Source organism: Zootermopsis nevadensis, unplaced genomic scaffold (assembly GCF_977971745.1).
Source record: "Zootermopsis nevadensis isolate Lab colony 2312 unplaced genomic scaffold, Znev_1.0 Znev_ptg000028l, whole genome shotgun sequence".
In the NCBI taxonomy this organism is placed as follows: domain Eukaryota; kingdom Metazoa; phylum Arthropoda; class Insecta; order Blattodea; family Termopsidae; genus Zootermopsis; species Zootermopsis nevadensis.
Window position 1 is genome coordinate 24,542,596 of NW_028259160.1, and position 21,626 is coordinate 24,564,221.

The 21,626-nt window shown below is 44.1% G+C and overlaps 1 protein-coding gene across 8 annotated transcripts in view; it reads right to left on the reverse strand.

Annotated features, from left to right (window-relative positions):
- The window catches only part of Prosap (SH3 and multiple ankyrin repeat domains prosap), a 94,684-nt gene that overhangs the window by 66,952 nt on the left and 6,106 nt on the right, over positions 1–21,626 (reverse strand). For all 8 annotated transcript variants that reach the window (XM_087357453.1, XM_087357449.1, XM_087357446.1 and 5 more), the window contains exon 2: positions 11,432–11,469. The gene's annotated coding sequence lies outside the window, so the exon portion shown is untranslated. The remainder of the gene's footprint in view (positions 1–11,431; positions 11,470–21,626) is intronic.

Genomic DNA, 21,626 nt, shown 5'->3' on the forward strand with positions numbered 1-21,626 from the left:
GAAGATCTATGGACGAGAGATGAAGATCTATGGACGAGAGATGAAGATCTATGGACGAGAGATGAAGATCTGTGGACGAGAGATGAAGATCTATGGACAAGAGATGAAGATCTATGGACGAGAGATGAAGATCTATGGACGAGAGATGAAGATCTGTGGACGAGAGATGAAGATCTATGGACAAGAGATGAAGATCTATGGACAAGAGATGAAGATCTATGGACGAGAGATGAAGATCTATGGACGAGAGATGAAGATCTATGGACAAGAGATGAAGATCTATGGACGAGAGATGAAGATCTATGGACGAGAGATGAAGATCTATGGACGAGAGATGAAGATCTGTGGACGAGAGATGAAGATCTATGGACAAGAGATGAAGATCTATGGACAAGAGATGAAGATCTATGGACAAGAGATGAAGATCTATGGACGAGAGATGAAGATCTATGGACGAGAGATGAAGATCTATGGACGAGAGATGAAGATCTGTGGACGAGAGATGAAGATCTATGGACAAGAGATGAAGATCTATGGACGAGAGATGAAGATCTATGGACGAGAGATGAAGATCTGTGGACGAGAGATGAAGATCTATGGACAAGAGATGAAGATCTATGGACGAGAGATGAAGATCTATGGACGAGAGATGAAGATCTATGGACGAGAGATGAAGATCTGTGGACGAGAGATGAAGATCTATGGACAAGAGATGAAGATCTATGGACAAGAGATGAAGATCTATGGACAAGAGATGAAGATCTATGGACGAGAGATGAAGATCTATGGACGAGAGATGAAGATCTATGGACGAGAGATGAAGATCTGTGGACGAGAGATGAAGATCTATGGACAAGAGATGAAGATCTATGGACGAGAGATGAAGATCTATGGAGGAGAGATGAAGATCTGTGGACGAGAGATGAAGATCTATGGACAAGAGATGAAGATCTATGGACAAGAGATGAAGATCTATGGACGAGAGATGAAGATCTATGGACGAGAGATGAAGATCTATGGACAAGAGATGAAGATCTATGGACAAGAGATGAAGATCTATGGACAAGAGATGAAGATCTATGGACGAGAGATGAAGATCTATGGACGAGAGATGAAGATCTATGGACGAGAGATGAAGATCTGTGGACGAGAGATGAAGATCTATGGACAAGAGATGAAGATCTATGGACAAGAGATGAAGATCTATGGACAAGAGATGAAGATCTATGGACGAGAGATGAAGATCTGTGGACGAGAGATGAAGATCTATGGACGAGAGATGAAGATCTGTGGACGAGAGATGAAGATCTATGGACAAGAGATGAAGATCTATGGACGAGAGATGAAGATCTATGGACGAGAGATGAAGATCTGTGGACGAGAGATGAAGATCTATGGACAAGAGATGAAGATCTATGGACAAGAGATGAAGATCTATGGACGAGAGATGAAGATCTATGGACGAGAGATGAAGATCTGTGGACGAGAGATGAAGATCTATGGACAAGAGATGAAGATCTATGGACAAGAGATGAAGATCTATGGACGAGAGATGAAGATCTATGGACGAGAGATGAAGATCTATGGACAAGAGATGAAGATCTATGGACGAGAGATGAAGATCTATGGACGAGAGATGAAGATCTGTGGACGAGAGATGAAGATCTATGGACAAGAGATGAAGATCTATGGACAAGAGATGAAGATCTATGGACGAGAGATGAAGATCTATGGACGAGAGATGAAGATCTATGGACGAGAGATGAAGATCTATGGACGAGAGATGAAGATCTGTGGACGAGAGATGAAGATCTATGGACAAGAGATGAAGATCTATGGACAAGAGATGAAGATCTATGGACAAGAGATGAAGATCTATGGACGAGAGATGAAGATCTATGGACGAGAGATGAAGATCTATGGACGAGAGATGAAGATCTGTGGACGAGAGATGAAGATCTATGGACAAGAGATGAAGATCTATGGACGAGAGATGAAGATCTATGGACGAGAGATGAAGATCTGTGGACGAGAGATGAAGATCTATGGACAAGAGATGAAGATCTATGGACAAGAGATGAAGATCTATGGACGAGAGATGAAGATCTATGGACGAGAGATGAAGATCTATGGACAAGAGATGAAGATCTATGGACAAGAGATGAAGATCTATGGACAAGAGATGAAGATCTATGGACGAGAGATGAAGATCTATGGACGAGAGATGAAGATCTATGGACAAGAGATGAAGATCTATGGACGAGAGATGAAGATCTATGGACGAGAGATGAAGATCTATGGACGAGAGATGAAGATCTATGGACAAGAGATGAAGATCTATGGACAAGAGATGAAGATCTATGGACGAGAGATGAAGATCTATGGACGAGAGATGAAGATCTATGGACGAGAGATGAAGATCTATTTACGTGAAAAAAGCACGACAAAAGGTTACAAAATGTTTGTACCTGGTTCTGACTCTAATAATCTAACAATCATGGATGAAACCGCCGAGACCACGCCGCGTAACAAAATGTACCTCAAACAAACAGGTTGTGGTTTGTGCTTACGCGGTTCAAAGTTCGATGCAATGGCGCACTTGCGAGTTGAGGCAATGAACCCTCTTCGACTAACAGCTTCGATATTGATCGGAATGGCGCGAGGCGAGGCGAGGACGGGCCCCACTGTAGCGACGCTCTCCACCTGCGTCCGGCGGCTCTCAACACGTCGCAATTTCGCGGAGCTCCTCCGCGGAATCCGGTATTCATTTATCTCGCAAACCCTGAGAAATAAATTAGTGCTGAAGCACTAAGACTTTCTTAACTCGAATTCTGGAAGATGAACGTATCTTGGGGACGAACACGGCCTCCTGTTAGAAAGGCCATCACTCGACCTTACTGGAGTACCCGAGTTCTTTGAAGCTGGCGTTCTGAACGCTGATAACGCCTTCCTGAATCAGCAGTTAATTACCGCGTGTTCAGTTTACTGTGCAGATAAGACTCGAGAGAGAACAGAGCATTAAAAACACGAGAGCCTGTCACAGCTTCTGCGTTTACGGGCTAATAATCGATCACGTGGTCACATTCGTATTATTCCTCTAAATTGCACCGCCATTCTCTCGGGGGACCTCGTGGCACCAAAATCTCATTCCCAGAGTCCTGGACTCGACCCCCTGTCAGATGTGTGCAGATTTTTCTGTCGAAATACCAATCCAAAGTTACCAAATTTACAACTAAATGAATAATCTCGCACGGCGCCATGTTGCTGTTTAACATTAATCAAATCAGCTACTGTAAAGTTTGATATTTCTCCTAGATTTGTTACCAACCTATCATTCCATGACGCTAGCAAGTTCGTGTATCCGCCATATTTTTATTAAGGACTGGAGGAAATTGAAGAAGGCGTGCGAGATCGGGATAGCTTGTAATGGCATAACGTCCATACCAAGTTTCGTGAAGATCGATCGATTAAAAAATAGACTATAAACGCGCAGAAATGGATTTAAAACAGAAAAAAGTATTTTTTTTACAGTTTTGTGCACTGCACTGATCGAGGAGCATTATCTTCCACCTCATTTCGTTTCAAGGCCCGCATTGCTCAGGGCACAAAAAAATTTTTTAAGCCTATCTAGTCAAGTGCCCTGAATAAAATTCAGACCATAAACACGTACGCCATATTTTGTAAATTATTTACATTAAACTGATTTAGACTGAATCAGTTTAATGTAAAGACACAAACCACCAAATGCGTCCTCCAATTCCTCCATCACCTTTTCTAGTTGGCCACGACCGTTCGATTTAAAACGCACTCAGTGTAGACGTCAAAAATGTTCGTTCAAGGTTGAGGTAAATCCTGTACTAAATATAATCGCAATCAGTTGATATTCACTGCAGATAAAATCTGCCGACAGAGCAAGAGAATCATCTCTTCGTCCGGAAGGCCTCGTCCGTTGGTTATGTTGGTTAAATCATGATTTTATGTTGTGCAGAGTTTAACTTGGCTGCAATGTCTGGACATGGCGTAACGTAGCATTCCTACAAGAAACAGCACTCACAGAACACTAGAAAGGAGTTGCTCGTGTGTTTTTCGCCTCTCGCACATTCAGAGGTCTCCCGGATGGACAGTCCCCAATGCAGTATTTTGTAACCTTAACATATTAGTCTCAGTCGATTCTCGCCTCAAATTAACCTATCACACGAAAACTCAACGTAAAACATTACCTAACCTAACCTTCGTAACCGAAAGTAAAGAAACGTAACGTAACCTAACATAACCTAACCTAACATAACCTAATATAACCTAACCTATAATAACATAACCTAACCTATCCTAACATAACATAACCTAACCTAACATAACCTAACCTAACCTAACATAACCTAACATAACCTAACCTATCCTAACATAACCTAACCTAACCTATCCTAACATAACCTAACCTAACATAACCTAACCTAACTTTCGTAATCGAAAGTAAAGAAACGTAACATAACCTAACATAACCTAACCTAACCTAACATAACCTAACCTAACATAACCTAACCTAACCTAACCCAACCTAACCTAACCTAACCTTCGTAATCGAAAGTAAAGAAACGTAACATAACCTAACATATCACGAATTAAGCTACGTCGTCCTAACCTGACATAACTCACCCTAACCCAACTTAACCTGCTCTAACCAAATCTTAAGCCTGAAACAACGCAACGACATTCTCGGACTCTCATAATTTTCAGCTGTTCAGTTTTTATGAGTTCAAAGGTGTGTAAACAGATAATTGTGGTATCAGATATCACGTGCTACAGAGGTACAGAATTCGAGATAAGATTTAAAGCGATAATATTCTATCACAATTAAACATCTGCGAGCTCAGCATAACAATTACAGCACCAAGGAGGAATTCACAGCAGCAAACAGAATAAGAGATTTTGTCAAATCTGTTGGCCGAACAGTCCAGAAAAGTCACGAGACGTTTTGCGTTCCTATTTACGGCGAAGCTCTGAGCACACGTACGATGTCTCAACTCACACGTCATCACAAACATGACGAACTAATCACAAACATGATCTACAGCAGAAAATCTGTTCTTAAGTATTTAACATAATACAGAATACCGCCCATAAGCGTAACAGCCATGCACACGCAAATCAGATTCAAATACCTTTTTTAATGCAGAATGAGCAGGCGATGGATTTCACAAACGCAAACAAGGCATAAAAGACCACCGACGTCAGCTGATACACACACAAACTTCAGTTAACCGACTCTCACAATCGACATTACAACTCATAGTCGATTCCTATCGAAACTGTGGAATACGAAAGTGGGGCATTCCCGATAACCTTCAAGCGATTATCACCAAAGCATTCTGTGTCTTAAGCTCGAGTTTTGATAAGTGTCTTTTAAGCGTGGGTTTGGACGCAGCGAGCAACACATTTCGACTTCCGTCGCCTAAGTTTACGTTTAAAACAGCGACACGCTTGGTTACGTAAAGACCGTCTCTGCTTTCGCGCGAACCGCGGTAAATCAGAACCGAAATTTGCTCTCATCACATTTACGTTTCTTCTGCAACTCGTCTTTGACACCTGACGAAACGTCGGCTCCTTTCTGACATTCTGAACTTCGTTAAAGTTCACTATTTCCACTTCTCTAAGCGCGGTGCTTACTTAATTAAACACAAGGACACGCCGTCAGAGGACAGCGCACTGGCAAACCAACGCGTAATTTCGATTTCTGATTCAAGAACGAACACAAACAACATTCAAGAAGCCGTCTCCTTCTCCGGCCTTAATCAAGGACCGCGCAATGAACACGTACGACGTAGAAGAGGGTCTGTTCCAGGCATGTTCCTCTTTAATTCGAATTTCGTGTATGAATCGTTAAAATCTCTGCATTAATGACGTAGGAGTACAGTCGCCGTCAAAAATTATTATAAATTATCAGAACACCTTCATCTTCGAGTACGACAAAGACTGAACAAACCGGAGGGCGGAGATGCAAGGGACATCTTCATAGAAGTGTTCACTTCAACTCCCAATATCATTCCAAGTCACGTAACTTCCGCAGTTAATGAAGCGTCATTAAAATCACATCCGTCTGTGGAAGGCTGCATCTTCACTTCGCATATCTGTACGTACCAAGTGAACACAGGTTTACGTACTCTGACGCCAGGTTACCAGGGCCCCTCGACCTGAGAGTTGCCAGTTTAAGGAAAAAGTTACGTCAAGCTTCGAAGGTGATGTTTTAAGGATGTTGATCCTATTCTTCGAAGCTCGCACCAAATGGAAATAAGAATTTTGTCGACGTGTAAGACGACCATTCGGCCTCCTAACACTAGGGCTGACTCAAATTTTATGAGAGGGGAAGAATGATACTCTGAAACGTCGACAACAAACTTACCTCCCCGTGGCGACAGAATTCAGAAGCAGATCCAACATCAGTTTGAGGAAATTAAAGGAACACTTTCCTGCCTGAAGGACCATCAACGTCTCCAAAATTTTCCCGCCAATGGATGCTGTCACTAACGACTTGAATCCAGTCCACATCTTCATAAATCCGCATCTTTGCGATCTGCTTCGACATTATCCACGCCCAGGAGTTCGCAATCGGGCTTTCTCTTGTTTCCGATCAAAATTCTGTATTCATTTATCATTTCCTCCTAGGACCCATTTTTCTGACTTCACCTGAGCCAATCTCAGTTCCCACTTGTCTATAAGACAAATGAACTGAAACGTGAATAGTCAGACGAAGACAGAGCACGGGGCCACGGAAGGACAATCCATACGGGTTACACGTATTTCTGTCAGAATGACACAATAGCAGTAATTTTAATATTATCTTCTGTTTACGTCGTTTAAAAATGAAACGTGTGCCACAGAAACTTAACAACCCCCCCCCCTCTCTCTCCACCTCGAAACAGCATTGGCCGACATCCACGTGCACTGACAGACGACAGACACACACTGGTACGCGCCCTTACAGTCGGACACTGCGTCTGCAAGCGACGACGACGACGTTCAAATGAAGACATGACAGCGCTGCATTCTTCAGCCCGAGCTGGGGCTTGCCACCACAGCGCCTCGACTGCCAAAACCTAGGAACTCGACTGACATCTGACCTTGGAAGGTCACGAAGCCCGTTCTCTAAATGCGCATGCTCCAACGAGCGAGCTAGCGTTAACCGTTGCCTGGGTGGCTAACAGCGCTTGGCTAATTTGGACCTGCGTTTCATCTGATCGCGATGACGCGGTTGCCGTGAAGCCTCGGTCCCTGCAAGCGACAAGGTCTTCATTACGACATTGTCCAGCGTCGCGTTACCTTCCTGTCGCTTGTAACCCAATTTTCTCGCCCAAACTCAATCAAAACGCATCTGCGATTATTCTTCTGAAACATTTTGAGTTGTGAATCTTCGTCACATCGTCTCCCCTCGCCGTAACTTCCGTTTTTGCAATCAAAAAATGAACTTCTCTGACCCCTCCTACATGGATCAGTTCATGAAGAGTTTCTTTGGTATGGGCGTCATCGAGACCTTCCTCCCCCTGCAGTGAGCAAACAGACGCCTCTGAACCTCAGCCCCTTCTACAAGCCTTTCGTTCGGACGTCACCTCGAGCAGTGTTTCGAAACGTCGGCTCACAACTTTCAATGCTGCCAACTGTTAGCAGTGGAACGAAAATTAAGATATTTCAGAGTCGCCTTCGCTTTAGATGCAACAGCAGATAAATTTAGTCTTGCGTATTTCAATATTTTATTTTTTTTGGCCAGAAAAGTTGAATGTAACAGATTCTGGATCGTAAGGCATCAAAAGCTTCCCGTATTTAATCTAGTCTTACCTTCTTAAATTCATCTGGTGACGTAAGCGTCCTAATTCGGTCTGATCACTTAACGTCGGGTCCGGTTTCCTAGAAGTGCGAATTGTCTCTTTGCGACAATAATTTTACGTCTGCCTCGCATTTGCTCCGCATTTAACCACGTGATGGAAAAACATCGCTGCTCGCACAACCAGTTTCTCGGCAATCCGCCTTCATCTACTTCCTTCCTTCCTTCCTTCCTTCTTTCCTTCCTTCCTTCCTTCTTTCTTTCCTTTCTTCCTTCTTTCCTTCTTTCTTTCTTTCCTTTCTTCCTTCTTTCCTTCTTTCCTTCCTTCCTTCTTTCCTTCCTTCTTTCTTTCCTTTCTTCCTTCTTTCTTTCTTTCCTTTCTTCCTTCTTTCCTTCTTGCTTTCTTTCCTTTCTTCCTTCTTTCCTTCCTTCCTTCTTTCTTTCCTTTCTTCCTTCTTTCCTTCTTTATTTCTTTCCTTTCTTCCTTCTTTCCTTCTTTCCTTCCTTCCTTCTTTCCTTCCTTCTTTCTTTCCTTTCTTCCTTCTTTCTTTCTTTCCTTTCTTCCTTCTTGCTTTCTTTCCTTTCTTCTTTCTTTCCTTTCTTCCTTCTTTCTTTCTTTCCTTTCTTCCTTCTTGCTTTCTTTCCTTTCTTCCTTCTTTCCTTCCTTCCTTCTTTCTTTCCTTTCTTCCTTCTTTCCTTCTTTATTTCTTTCCTTTCTTCCTTCTTTCTTTCTTTCCTTTCTTCCTTTCCTTCCTTCTTTCTTTCCTTCCTTCCTTCTTTCCTTCTTTCCTTCCTTCTTTCCTTCCTTCCGCGATCTTCCACGTGCCTACTTTTGCAAACGCAAGGGACAAAATCTCCTCCGTGACTAAGGCACGTGGAGTTAAAACCTCACTTCGTGGGTCCACGTGACCACCCAGGACTCTCGAACGCGGTGGGCGTATCCCCTCGGCCCAGAACTGAACACGGACTTGCACGGCCTCTGTCCCAGCAAAATTCACACAAGTGGAGTCTGCGCATGCTCGGCGAGTCGGAATCAAAACAAAAGAAGTCGACAGTCCGAAGCTCAAGCGTGAAATTTGGTCCATCGAGACGCCGAGGCGGTGATGTAAGAAAGTTAAAATACTGTGAATGAAGACAATTACGTAATTTGTAACTTTCGTCTGGCATCGCTGCTGAAAAAGGACGACAGCGAGAAACACAAACAAATATGGAAGAAACAACTGAGAAGCCTTGAAAACGCGGAGATGAGACGCAGAAACGAAAATTCCGACGACATAGTCCAGGAAATTTCCTGCTCATCAAAACAGTCCAGTGGTAACTATATGTACCAGCAACTCGACGTTCTGTACATACGGGTTTTAATGTTTCTCAGAGCAAACAGCGATTATTTCCTTAAACAGCGTTAATCAGTTGATCTTCGTAATGATGAAGTGTTGTGTTTTCTTCGCGGTACGGACTGAATTCGGGATAATTTAATTCGTTTAGATCTTCCATGATCCTTCTCCCCGCGGAGACCCCCGGTTATTCCGGGTGTGCAGGACGTCAGTGTTATAAGAGTTATATTAAGCAAGGAATGACCTGGCACAATTTCTCAATATTACTTACGATTCGAAGGTTTAATCTAACTGAAAGAAATGGACGCATGCCGCGAAGTTATATTAAATTTTGAGCATGCGATCTCAAAAACAAGACTTCGGTACGCGTAAGAAAAATTTACCGTACAAAGCCACATCTCGAAGGTGTCGTGCCGTGCAGTCTGATAAGACTTCATCGACGTCGGTAAACTCCTAACCAGTCACCTTCAAACTCGCAGCCGCGAGAACCCAAAGTCTCCACATAATCAGTCCCTGATCGTCTTCGACGTCAAATATCTGCTGCAGTTGATAACGCAGACGAGAGCCTCCCAGTGAGCGGGAGGCTGCTGTTGCCCTGGAGACGGGCTTATTGATCCATCCAATAATCTTTTCTTCCACCAAATCTACTTGCACTTTCGTTCCGTGACCCACTTGGCGCTTAGAGCGGAACCACGCGCAGTTAACAGCCTGATAAGTGAAGGGCCAGGCCGTAGGACGTGGAGTGTCCCCGGGGCAGAAGTTCGGTCACAGAACAAAATATTGAAGTTTCCTGAACACGAGCATTGAAAACCTGATGGGAAGGCTTCAAAAATGCTACGCCATGAAAGTCCTGGGAACAATTTACGTCTCAACTCTCCTTTCTAGCCGCAAGTTAACAAGACCAGAAGGGACAGACAGAGCGATGGCTCTGAAATCCATTTATCCCGTGTTCCTGTCACTTCAAAACTTTAACACATTTTCAAAATCCTTAATTGAAGTCTTCTTTACTAGAAACTGATTGTCGAGGGTTTAAGCACAGTTCCATATCAGAAACTATTTCATGCGTGCAATATATCGATTATACGTCGATATTTCCCTAAACCTTCAATTTCTACGTCCTCATGTTTCAACTCGAAACCTTCTGGACTGAATTTGTTGAAATTAGGTACGAACGTTGTGCAAATTAAAACTTTTTAACTTAATATAGGGAACGCACAAACTTTTGTGATGAGAAAAACACTGGCGTAGGCTAATACAGGATCCTGAAATTATGTATAGTAAGACATTGACGAAAAATGTACAATTCTTGTTGGGACGAGCTTACGACGATTATAAACAACATATTTTAGTTATATTTCGCTTTTATGGTGATAACATAATGAGCCATTGTGATTAAGAATGTAAAATATGGTATATCACGAACACAAGTGTTGTCAAAACATAATTACGGTAAGAGTTTTGGGTTATGTCCGTCAAAATCAACGTCTCCCAAAAAAGCAAATAAATAAAACACATTTTTACACAAAAAAATTCAAATTGGACAAGAATTCGAACGTTAGGGCAAGAGTTCAGTGCGCATGCCCAGGAGCTGAACTCCGTTTGACATTCAAATATGATTTCTAAAGACTCAATTTCAAGTTTCTCGTATAGTTTAAAAAACAGATAATTTGTTTTATGATATGTTCTATAATATAAATAGGTTAAGCGACATCTCATCAGTTTCTGATAAAAATATTAAACAGTACAGCGGAATGACCACAATTAACTTTGGATCATCAGGTCTCATTGTCCGTGAGAGCAGACGATGCTAACGACACAGTCTTACGCGCAAATGGTAACATCGACTCCCGGTCGACTCGCAAGTTTTTCTTATTATTCATTACCAGTTCAAATGTTTACAGAGCATCATTAAGAGGGCATGACGTACTTTAATTTCGATAAGAAGTGATTACTCCAGCGCCTGTCGTGCATAACCTCACACTCACAAACTTGAAAATACGCTCCATTTCTCTATTTTACGCTGCAGAATCAAATGGACTTGGTAAACTTAACTTGGAAGATATTTCTCTCGCCAGACAGCAAATGAGGAACAATCATTAAGTGACATTACCAAAAGCTTCTCGCAAAACTGACACGCGTGTATCGTAGACAGCGGTTAATTACAAGTGCTTGAATTTCCTTCTACCCTCAGGCTAGTGACGTAGGCGAAACGCACAGTTTGATCCCTGAAAACACGACCTTCGTCAGGAGGGAGGGTGGAGCTGCCAACTCCTCTACTCACCTCAACGGTCACTGCAATGCGCCACTTCGAGACCGCATCTGAAACAACGAGACACAGAAATCAGATCGCTCGCCTCTCCTTCTTCAAATTCTCAGCCATTTATGGAACCCGGATATTCATTATCGTGTTCACAAGTCCGCCGTTGGTCCTATCCTGAGATGAACTCATCCACCCGATTCATCCAATGTTCATTTCAAAACTGCCCTCCCCAAAACGCCTACGTCTTACAAGTGGCTTCTTCCCTTCGTATCTTCATAATAAACTTTCTCCTAGCTCCCATGCGTGCTATGTTCCCACCCATCCCACCCTCCTCGATTTAGTAGGACTCGAGGTTCTGCCCTGATCTCAGACACCTTCAATCTGTGTCCGTCCCTTGGAGTGAGAGAGGAAAAGTTTCACAACCATACAAAACAGAAGGAAAGTCATGAAATTTACGCTCACGAAGGAGCCAGAACATTTCGCTAGTCGAGTCTTCGGAGTTGCAGTTCTTAGTGGAACTCTTTAAAGCCGAAGCTCGTCTTCATAGTATATAAACATTCAGACCGAACCGCGAAGAAAACACAACCCACAACCATTACAAATATCAATCACTTTATGCTGTTTAAAGAAAATATTCGGTTTACTCTACGAATTAAATAAGATCGACCAATAAAATTGAATTACGGATTATTAAAGCAGGCGGTGAGTGCGCGCGCATGCGCGCGTGTGTTCCTTCAGGCTTTTTTTTTCATTTCTGATTCAAACGAGAGAACTGGCATTAACGCATTTTAAGAATTGCAACAGAAGATGACTGTCTTCTGAGTCGTTGCGCCGTGTAGCCTGGCAAATTAATGGAGGCAGCAAGGGCCTCTGAAACGTCGGTAAACTTCTACCACACTACAAGGCGGCACAACCCAGAAGACGGCCGTCTTCAGACTCACCGCCGTGGAAACCTCAAGCCATACAAAGAAAAAAGACTTCCAAAAGCGTTACTACATTAGAAACAAAAGAATACTGAAACTCGTAAACAGGCCTGCGGTCTATATCCTTGAAGAAGGAGTTTGAGGAGGAGGAGAAGCAGAAGACGAAGAAGAAGATGGAGGAGAAGGAGGAGGAGGAGGAGGAGACGAAGGAGGAGAAGGAGGAGGAGGAGGAGGAGGAGACGAAGGAGGAGGAGGAGGAGACAAAGGAGGAGGAGAAGGAGACGAAGGAGGAGGAGAAGGAGACGAAGGAGGAGGAGGAGGAGGAGGAGGAGGAGGAGACGAAGGAGGAGGAGGAGGAGGAGGAGGAGGAGGAGGAGGAGGAGACGAAGGAGGAGGAGAAGGAGACGAAGGAGGAGGAGGAGGAGACAAAGGAGGAGGAGAAGGAGACGAAGGAGGAGGAGAAGGAGACGAAGGAGGAGGAGAAGGAGACGAAGTAGTAGTAGGAGGAGGAGGAGGAAGAGGAGGAGGAGGAGGAGGAGGAGGAGAAGGAGGAGGAGGATTAATTATAAGAAATTCTTTGACATAGGTTGTTTTTCCTTTCTTTCCCTCTTAAGACCTGTTTGTCAAAAAGCCACACATCGTCACGGACTTTTCGATTACGTTTTGAACACGGGCCAAGCTGGAATTTTGAGGCCCCGATTTTATATTAAACCTCCTTAATATGTTAACGGCAGCAGCAAACTTTCTCTCGTAAAGATTGCGAAATTACATTAACGTAAAAGCGAATAGTCGTCGCTCGGCTTGCAAAGACCGTATTAATTAACGTCACTTGTAAACAATGCGCCTGAATAACGACGTGGTGTAATTCGAGGCTGGCACGTCCTTCGCACCTTTTACGGAACCGAAATCCCGCTACGCACAGCAGGGCAACGCCTATGGACTCACTGACCCGGAGAGCCTGCAACCTGTTTCTACCTGATAAGGTACATCTCAAGTTAGAAGACGGACAGAAAATATCAATGAACAAGATTCGACCAAAGTTTGTCTAATGATCGATACAAAATTAAGTCGCCTTCCGAATTTCACATTTCGAAAATGTTAAGCGAATTACGTATTATCAGAATGAAAAAAAAACCACTTTTCTACACCAGCTCCTGTGATTAATAGCAAAGGGGAACATTTAAAGTCACGTGATTCATGGTCGAACCGTCATTTGTAGATCTGTGGACAATTCGCCTAGTAATTAAAGTGTCTGTTCATCACCCGAAGCTCTGAAATCAGTTTCAGTAATCGGGCCTCACGAACTGTTGCAATCAACGAATTGTTCTGAATTTTTGAATCCGTTGAGAAACTTTGGACACGTGATCAGCCGGACACAACGACAAGATGGCGCGGACCAGACTCGAACTCATGAACCCAGTGTCAGAGCGGTCATTAACCACGCCATAGGCCGCTGTACCAAGTGATCGGCATTTTGAAAACAATTAAATTAACCAAATTCTCGTCACTCTTCGGAAATTTTTCGTTTTTTTTTTCTTTTCAAAATGTTCACAGCACAGATCGCCCAATTATGAAATGTGCGGTTTTGTCAGACAAGTTATTTTTTTATTTGTAGTGTTCTGTCTGACGACAGGTCCATATGAACAGGATCCTTCCATCCTTTTCTCGGACTGGGACCTGTTCATATACGTTCTTGGCAGATGATCCAGAAGTGGTTTGCCATTGCCTTCTTCTGTGTGTGAATGGAGTAATTGTTGGGATGCCACGGAGGAAAACTCCGTGTTGCCTAGACCACGGCCCTTGCCCAACACAAGTTATAAATTCGGGCACCGCCGGGAATCGAACCCGAGACCCCCAGCGTTCTAACCGCTAGACCACCTCATCTTATTATTATTTAGTGTTCTGTCTGACGACAGGTCCATATGAACAGGATCCTTCCATCCTTTTCTCTTCTCGGACTGGGACCTGTTCATATACGTTCTTGGCAGATGATCCAGAAGTGGTTTGCCATTGCCTTCTTCTGTGTGTGAATGGAGTAATTGTTGGGATGCCACGGAGGAAAACTCCGTGTTGCCTAGACCACGGCCTTGCCCAACACAAGTTATAAATTCGAACCCGAGACCCCAGGATTACAAGGCCAGCGTTCTAACCGCTAGACCACCGTGGCTCTAGTCAGACAAGTACAGAAATTTATTACACAAATACAAAGTTACCCACTACGGGACACCTGTACTGAATCATGATCCATGAACGATAATAGATCGGTCGATTCATCGCCTTTGTAAACTCGAACGCTAATGCAGCGATTACTGAACTCGGCTGCTGTGGGGTTATCAAAGGTTTCTCGCATTTGCACATACGAAATACGCAGATACGCATTTAGCATCCGGATGTTGCCAGGTGCCACTCCATCGCTTTCAGAGTTGCTCAGTTCCGCGGCGAAACGCGACTTACGACGCAGAACGCCGAATTCTCAGAGACGGAGACGGACCATTCAGTGCTGATCTCCGAAGCCCACACTCATGCAAGGGCACGCGGACTGGAACATGAAGGACTTTGCGCACACGGCAACTCCTACCGAGGGATGACGTCGCACGCGATCGAAGGGCAAATATTTAATTTGGTGATAACGCTCGATTTCACCGCCGCGGTATCACCGATTCAGTTCCAAACACAAGTTAGCAAATTTGATTTTGTCTTCTGTGGTGAAATATTCGGAAGTCGGAATGTCAGGACTTCGCTGAAGACAGAAACAAGGAAATTAGGGAGGCATAAGCGAGGTTTAGTGGAGTTGAGGGCGTCGTCACTTTGGGAAATCACATCAGCAGTTAAAGACGAGAGGTCGAAAGGATGCAGGAGATCGCACGTGTGCATGTCCCAACTATGGTTAAAGATGGTAATGCATAATGATCTGGTTAATTTCCCAGATATCCCTCACGAAAATTCATTTCTCCCAAGTTAAAATACTAAAACCTCAGATTCAACTGTCGAATGTGTTCGCCCGGATTGTGAACCGGAAGTCGGAATCGGCAATTCCTCCGACATGAAAGCCTCAGACACCCGACAACTGTTTTACGTCCCTCGAATTTTAGGGCGGGAGAGGGGTGGCTTTTATAGGAAATTTCAACAGCGGTTTATATGAAATTAGATGCGATTAATCTTTCACATACCAATACATATTTTTACCAGGATTTCAATGTTCCCACGCAAACTTCTCCTGATCGGAAGAGACACGATCATTTCGATTACATCTTCGTAGGTGAACGACGGATTTCAAGTATGACTGACGTCCGATCGTCTGGAGGAGGTTGCGGACGCTAGTGAGAGAGCCTTTTGTTAGCGGACGAGAGACGCGTCATTTGACATCGAGATTTTTAATTTCAGGAAGATAAATACATGTAAGTTAAAAAGTTCAGAATTGTACATAAACACAAATTAAGCAAAGAAGCGACTCACGACTTGGTAAAGGACGGGAATGTTCATCTGCATGCGAATTCAAAAAAAAAAAAAAAAAAAAAAAAAAAAAATCTTCCGGCAGTCGGGACGAATCTGTGCGTTCGACATCGGCTACAACAGGCAAGGAAGTAGATCAGAGGATTTTTGGGAGGGGCAAAATTTCTCACCGACAGTTCCTTCTACCCGCACGATAGTGACGGAGGCTAAACGCACGTTTCGGCTACGGTTACTGTAGCTGGAACAATTACTTCAATGAGCTACCGAACTCACAGGAGGACCAGCCAATGGAACAGACAATCATCACCGCGGATTCTGCTTCGCAAGTCAAAAACTACAACACACATTTTCACAGCCGCGTGAAACTAAAACTGTCATCTTTCGTGACCGGAATGCAGGGAAAATCAGAACACAAAGGCATTAGAAAACTCTGCTCTGCAGCGAGAACGCAATTGTCTGTGCTGTGAGACTCCGTCTCGACCAGGGCTTTGAGAGGGCAGGGAGGCTGGAGAAAGCTTTGGGAACTCCGTCTCGACCAAATATCGGAACGGCCCAAAAGAGAAATGGATGATAATATTAAAATGTATGCTGCATTCACCTGACTCAGGCAACGTACTTTCTTTATTGAGCAGATGAGCTGCTATTAGCATCTCAAAAGGTACTCCGCTCCTTGGAGTTTTAAAAATCGTGTAATTTGGCCTTCAGATTGCACGTATGACCGACACTTTACACTTCGTCTGATAGGTTGTCTTTAAACGAGCCGGGCAGCGAACTTCGTCCCCTGAAACGTGACTTACGGCGGTTACACACTTCAGCGATTGTCACATGTCACGGGTTGCCTTGGTGATGGCATCGCAGCATCCTGTTCGCTCAGTGGCGTGCACATCCGGTCCTCTCACCGAAAAACCCGACAGAGGTGAAGAGGAGCGTGGAACATCACAAGGAAAACGTTCCTGGGTCTCCCTAGGTCCTTCTCATTGCGATTTTACGACTCGTACTCCTAACTGCGTGAAGGAAACCCAGCTCCAACGCATAATCGCGTGATAATAAATTTTAATAATTATCTCCCCAAAGCGAGAAATTTTCTTGTACGCAGTCCGCAAAGGAAAGACACCGAAGTTATTTAAAAAGCTGAAGACTGGCCTACCGCAACACCAACTTGGTAAGTCTCGTCACACTCGGCGTGTGCGAGAACGTGGATTTTCAGCTCAGCTGTTACTCCGGGTCTTTAAACCCCCCCCCCCCCCCCCCCGCGTTGGACAAGGGTTCACTGCCACAAAGGAAAACAAAAATGAATTCGTCCCTGCCTCTGTCTTGGCAGGTTGGACTTCGTTACTCGTCGTCGGCGGAGGAGACTAGTTCTCTCTCAACCTCTCGGTAACCGCGCGGACCTCTAACAAGGAAGAGGACTGATCCTCCTCGAAGGCCACGAGGTCGGAACGGTGCAGATCTGAACACACAGATGGCATCACAGACGCTAGACTACCCAGTGATGATGATGGATCAGAGCTAATAATTAGCACGCTCAGTTAATAATTTTAATATTATACTCCAATCTGCGCCTAGGTCCCTTCCTCACAGGATGGGAGACACCCAGCGGCACAGCCATACAAAACAGCAGGTAAATTATAGTAACGTAATCTCAATTGTAAAGTAGCCCAAAAATTCTGTAATATATTTATATTTCTTAAGCAATAATAAAACAAATTAGCAAATATGCGCACAGAGAAACAATTCTGGTAAGTTGCCTATGTTTTCCTCAGGATTTCCGTTTCGATACTGCAAACATGAGGGGCGGAGACACAAAATCTTCATCAAATTTGGCGTTGGCATGACGTCATGGCACTCAGTTCGTTATAGCTCAAAGAGAGGGCGCGTTGATAGGAGTAACTGCGTACGACATCCACGTACTGCCTGACAACGCGTCACTACTGCAAAAATCAAATGCTTAAAAACGTAACACGAAGAAAGAACCCGTGTTAAAAAAATGAAACCACCCGACGTTTTTCCTAAAACTCCCCAAAACCACAATTTCTAGAACATTCCTTCAGCCGTTCTCTTGTTTACCCGCATACGGACGGACGGACGGACGGACAACGCGGCCTTGACAGTCGCCTCGCAGGAATACAAATGTGATCGTAAGGCATCTGGAAATGAACCCGGCACGATAACCCACGAGGCAAAGAATTCCCTTGCTGAATTACGTGGCGTACCATTTACACACAAGAACAATCACGCACGAAGGTGCAAATACGAAATCAGAAGCAGGTCCACCAACCCCCGCGCAATAAATGTACTCTCCCGACCTCCCCCCGTGGTACTCAGACCAAGGTCACCGTGGTTACTAGGCCGCTGCTCGCGCCAGCTGCGCAGATACACGCATGGGCGGACAGAAATCGTTTGCTGCAGTTGGCAGCAATGGGTATCCTGATTAAGACGACAATACGCCGACTGGTAACACAATTTTGGATTGATGCTCGTCTTCGGAAAGATGGTGGGCATTTTCAGCTTTCCTCTAAGTTCTTCCTAGCAAACAAAGGCTAACGAACAGCTCATTTCTCTTGTTATGACGACGTCACCAAAGCATACCAACATCGCTGTAGTAAGGATTGATTTTTTTATGGAACACTCTGTATAAACTTGGAGCACGCGTACATAAATATGGCGTCACACAAGATTTGTACGACTGGAAATCCGTAAAATACCAAAGCAGGCTTCATCAGTTATGCCTGGAACTGCTCTCACTGTCGCGGGCATAAATTTCCAGCAGGAAGTTGCTGTATCCACGAGGCAAACTTCTCGAATCTGGCGTCCGCACCGAAACATCAGAAACTAGCGACGTGGCAGCCTGTGAGAGCACATCTCTGAATGGACCGGAAGCGAAGAGCTAGCCTTGATGACAGGAGGCACTCTACAGAACAGCTCCATGGTTATCTGTATCATAATTATAATGCAATTAGGCGGTAACATATTACGGTCCAAGGTCACGAACCGTAATCGATTCAAGGATGACATGATGAAAAAGCTAAGCGAAAACGTTTCTCGTCAAAATCGGTTTCACTGTGATCATCGCCAATGTCGACTTTCATCGTCGTAAGACGAGGATGGGAACGTGCAGTCGTAAGAGCGAATTCCTCAAGACACGGAAAGAGATAACTGGGCCTACGTGTGTTTTAAAGCAGTTCATGAAACGACTTGCGTGTGGCGTAAGGAGACTGAAGCTGTACAACATAGCGGCTGCTAACGGTAACTGGACTCTGGGCTAGCCGCACACTGCACGGAGCGAGTGGTCTGGGCCTCGCCGTTCAACACACGCAAAGTGAGTTCTGAGACTCGTTTATCAACATACGCAAAAATGAGATCTGAAACTCACTAATCAACAATGCAAAGTGAGTTCTGAGACTCGTTTATCAACATACTAAAAAATGAGACATGAAACTCGCTAATCAACAATGCAAAGTGAGTTCTGAGACTCGTTTATCAACATACTCAAAAATGAGATCTGGAACTCGCTAATCAACACACGCAACGTCAGATCTGGAACTCGCTAATCAACAATGCAAAGTGAGTTCTGAGACTCGTTTATCAACATACTCAAGACTGAGATCTGAAACTCACTAATCAACAATGCAAAGTGAGTTCTGAGACTCGTTTATCAACATACTCAAGACTGAGATCTGAAACTCACTAATCAACAATGCAAAGTGAGTTCTGAGACTCGTTTATCAACATACTCAAAAATGAGATCTGGAACTCGCTAATCAACAATGCAAAGTGAGTTCTGAGACTCGTTTATCAACATACTCAAGACTGAGATCTGAAACTCACTAATCAACAATGCAAAGTGAGTTCTGAGACTCGTTTATCAACATACTCAAAAATGAGACATGAAACTCGCTAATCAACAATGCAAAGTGAGTTCTGAGACTCGTTTATCAACATACTCAAAAATGAGATCTGGAACTCGCTAATCAACACACGCAACGTCAGATCTGAAACTCACTAATCAACAATGCAAAGAGAGTTCTGAGACTCGTTTATCAACATACTCAAGACTGAGATCTGAAACTCGCTAATCAACAATGCAAAGTGAGTTCTGAGACTCGTTTATCAACATACTCAAAAATGAGATCTGGAACTCGCTAATCAACACACGCAACGTCAGATCTGAAACTCACTAATCAACAATGCAAAGAGAGTTCTGAAATCTGCAGAGCTGTCCGCAAGGTGAGCTGGCTCGCGACCCACTCAAACACAAGGACAGTGAAGTAGGCGTGAAAGTGAGGACCAGTCTCGCCCCACCGTTGAAGTCTCCGCCGTTCAGTCGTCACCGCTGTAAGGAGGGGCTACGTCACCAGCGCAAATCTGTTGCCTCGTTCCGTCCTTAGAACTGGCCACATCGGAGAGCGTTAAATCATCTGTGTTTGGTGCAGCGTCACGCAATCAGCTCCACGAATACGACCGTCATCTGCTCCGAGAGCTCCTCTGAAGAACTGAGGAGGATTTTCAGTTTCCCTTTCCCGAAAATGACCGAAATGCGGCAGAAGGACGTCCGTCCGTCCGTCCGTCCGTCCCTATTTGCGTTCGTTCAAGGTCTTGCGTCCAGCGCAAACTGTGCTTTTAGGGGTAGGAGCCAACAGCGCAACAGACGAGTAAGCGCAGGTTTCACCGAGAGAATTGGAACGCACGCAGGCTGAGATTCAAAGTATTAACGTGGGAGGCTCAAACGGGGCTTATCGTTCAGCTGACTCCATGGTGCAAGACCTCACTTTCACAGATAAAGGTAAATGTTTCCCGCCTCTTACGGAAGCCGCAAAGATCACTGTCGTGTTCATAAGAATCCGCCAATGGACGAGGAATCTGAGCCATCCGAACACAACCACACTTTCTGGATTTAAAGCACGTAAAATTCCGTTCTAAAGACGCTACATCTTCAGCGGTACATTTCATTAAAAATGCATTTTTCTTATCAGGGTTCGCCACGAAAACAAATTAGCGCTGAACAAATGTCTGTGTTGTTGTTGTCATCGCATTGCGTTTTGTTCTCATGAAAACTGAATTCAAGGTAAAAGCCTGAAAAATGAACGAGCTGTAATCTGAATTTCGCTACTCGAAATTCACGTGTTTCCACAATTAGCCTCGACCCCTGCAGAACACGGAAGTTTTTCCATCTAACTCTGCTAGTGTCTAGGCGTTATTGACTTGTTCAGAAAAATCTAAATGGATTTCGTGTTAATTAAGCAGAGGCCACTGGAGCGATACGAACTCACTCCACCCCCAAAATCCTTCCGGAGATTAAACGAAAAATATATTTTAAAATTCGTGGTCGTTACTGCAGTTTCGGGGCGGCCATGTTGGTATCGTGTCCTGGGCACGACGTGTATAAAATGAACGCACGATGGGAGAAGTGTGTCTCATCTTCGACAGTACCGATTCAAGTTTACGAGGTTATCTCTGAAAGTTGTCGACTGAGCTCAGTTTTGTTTCCAAGATCTGCGTAACCACGCGGAGCTTTCTCAACAACGAATCGCCGTGTATGAAACGAGTACATCAAATAGAATTTATTATATCAGTGCGATATCTCCAACTTTTATTCTAAAGGTTCTTATATTAATCGAAAGTGGATTAAAAATGATTTCTGACTGTAAAGTTACGTGATCACCACGTACGGGCCACCTGAGACGCAGAAGCATTCATCTGTTTCCTTCCTGGTGCTGAACGACGTCACTTAAATCGTAACTGATTCTGATAAGGAAACTTTGTGTGATTCACGACACATCGGAATGCAAGAAACATTCAAGGCTCCGGGATTACGTAGTGTAAACGGTGATAAGAGGAGC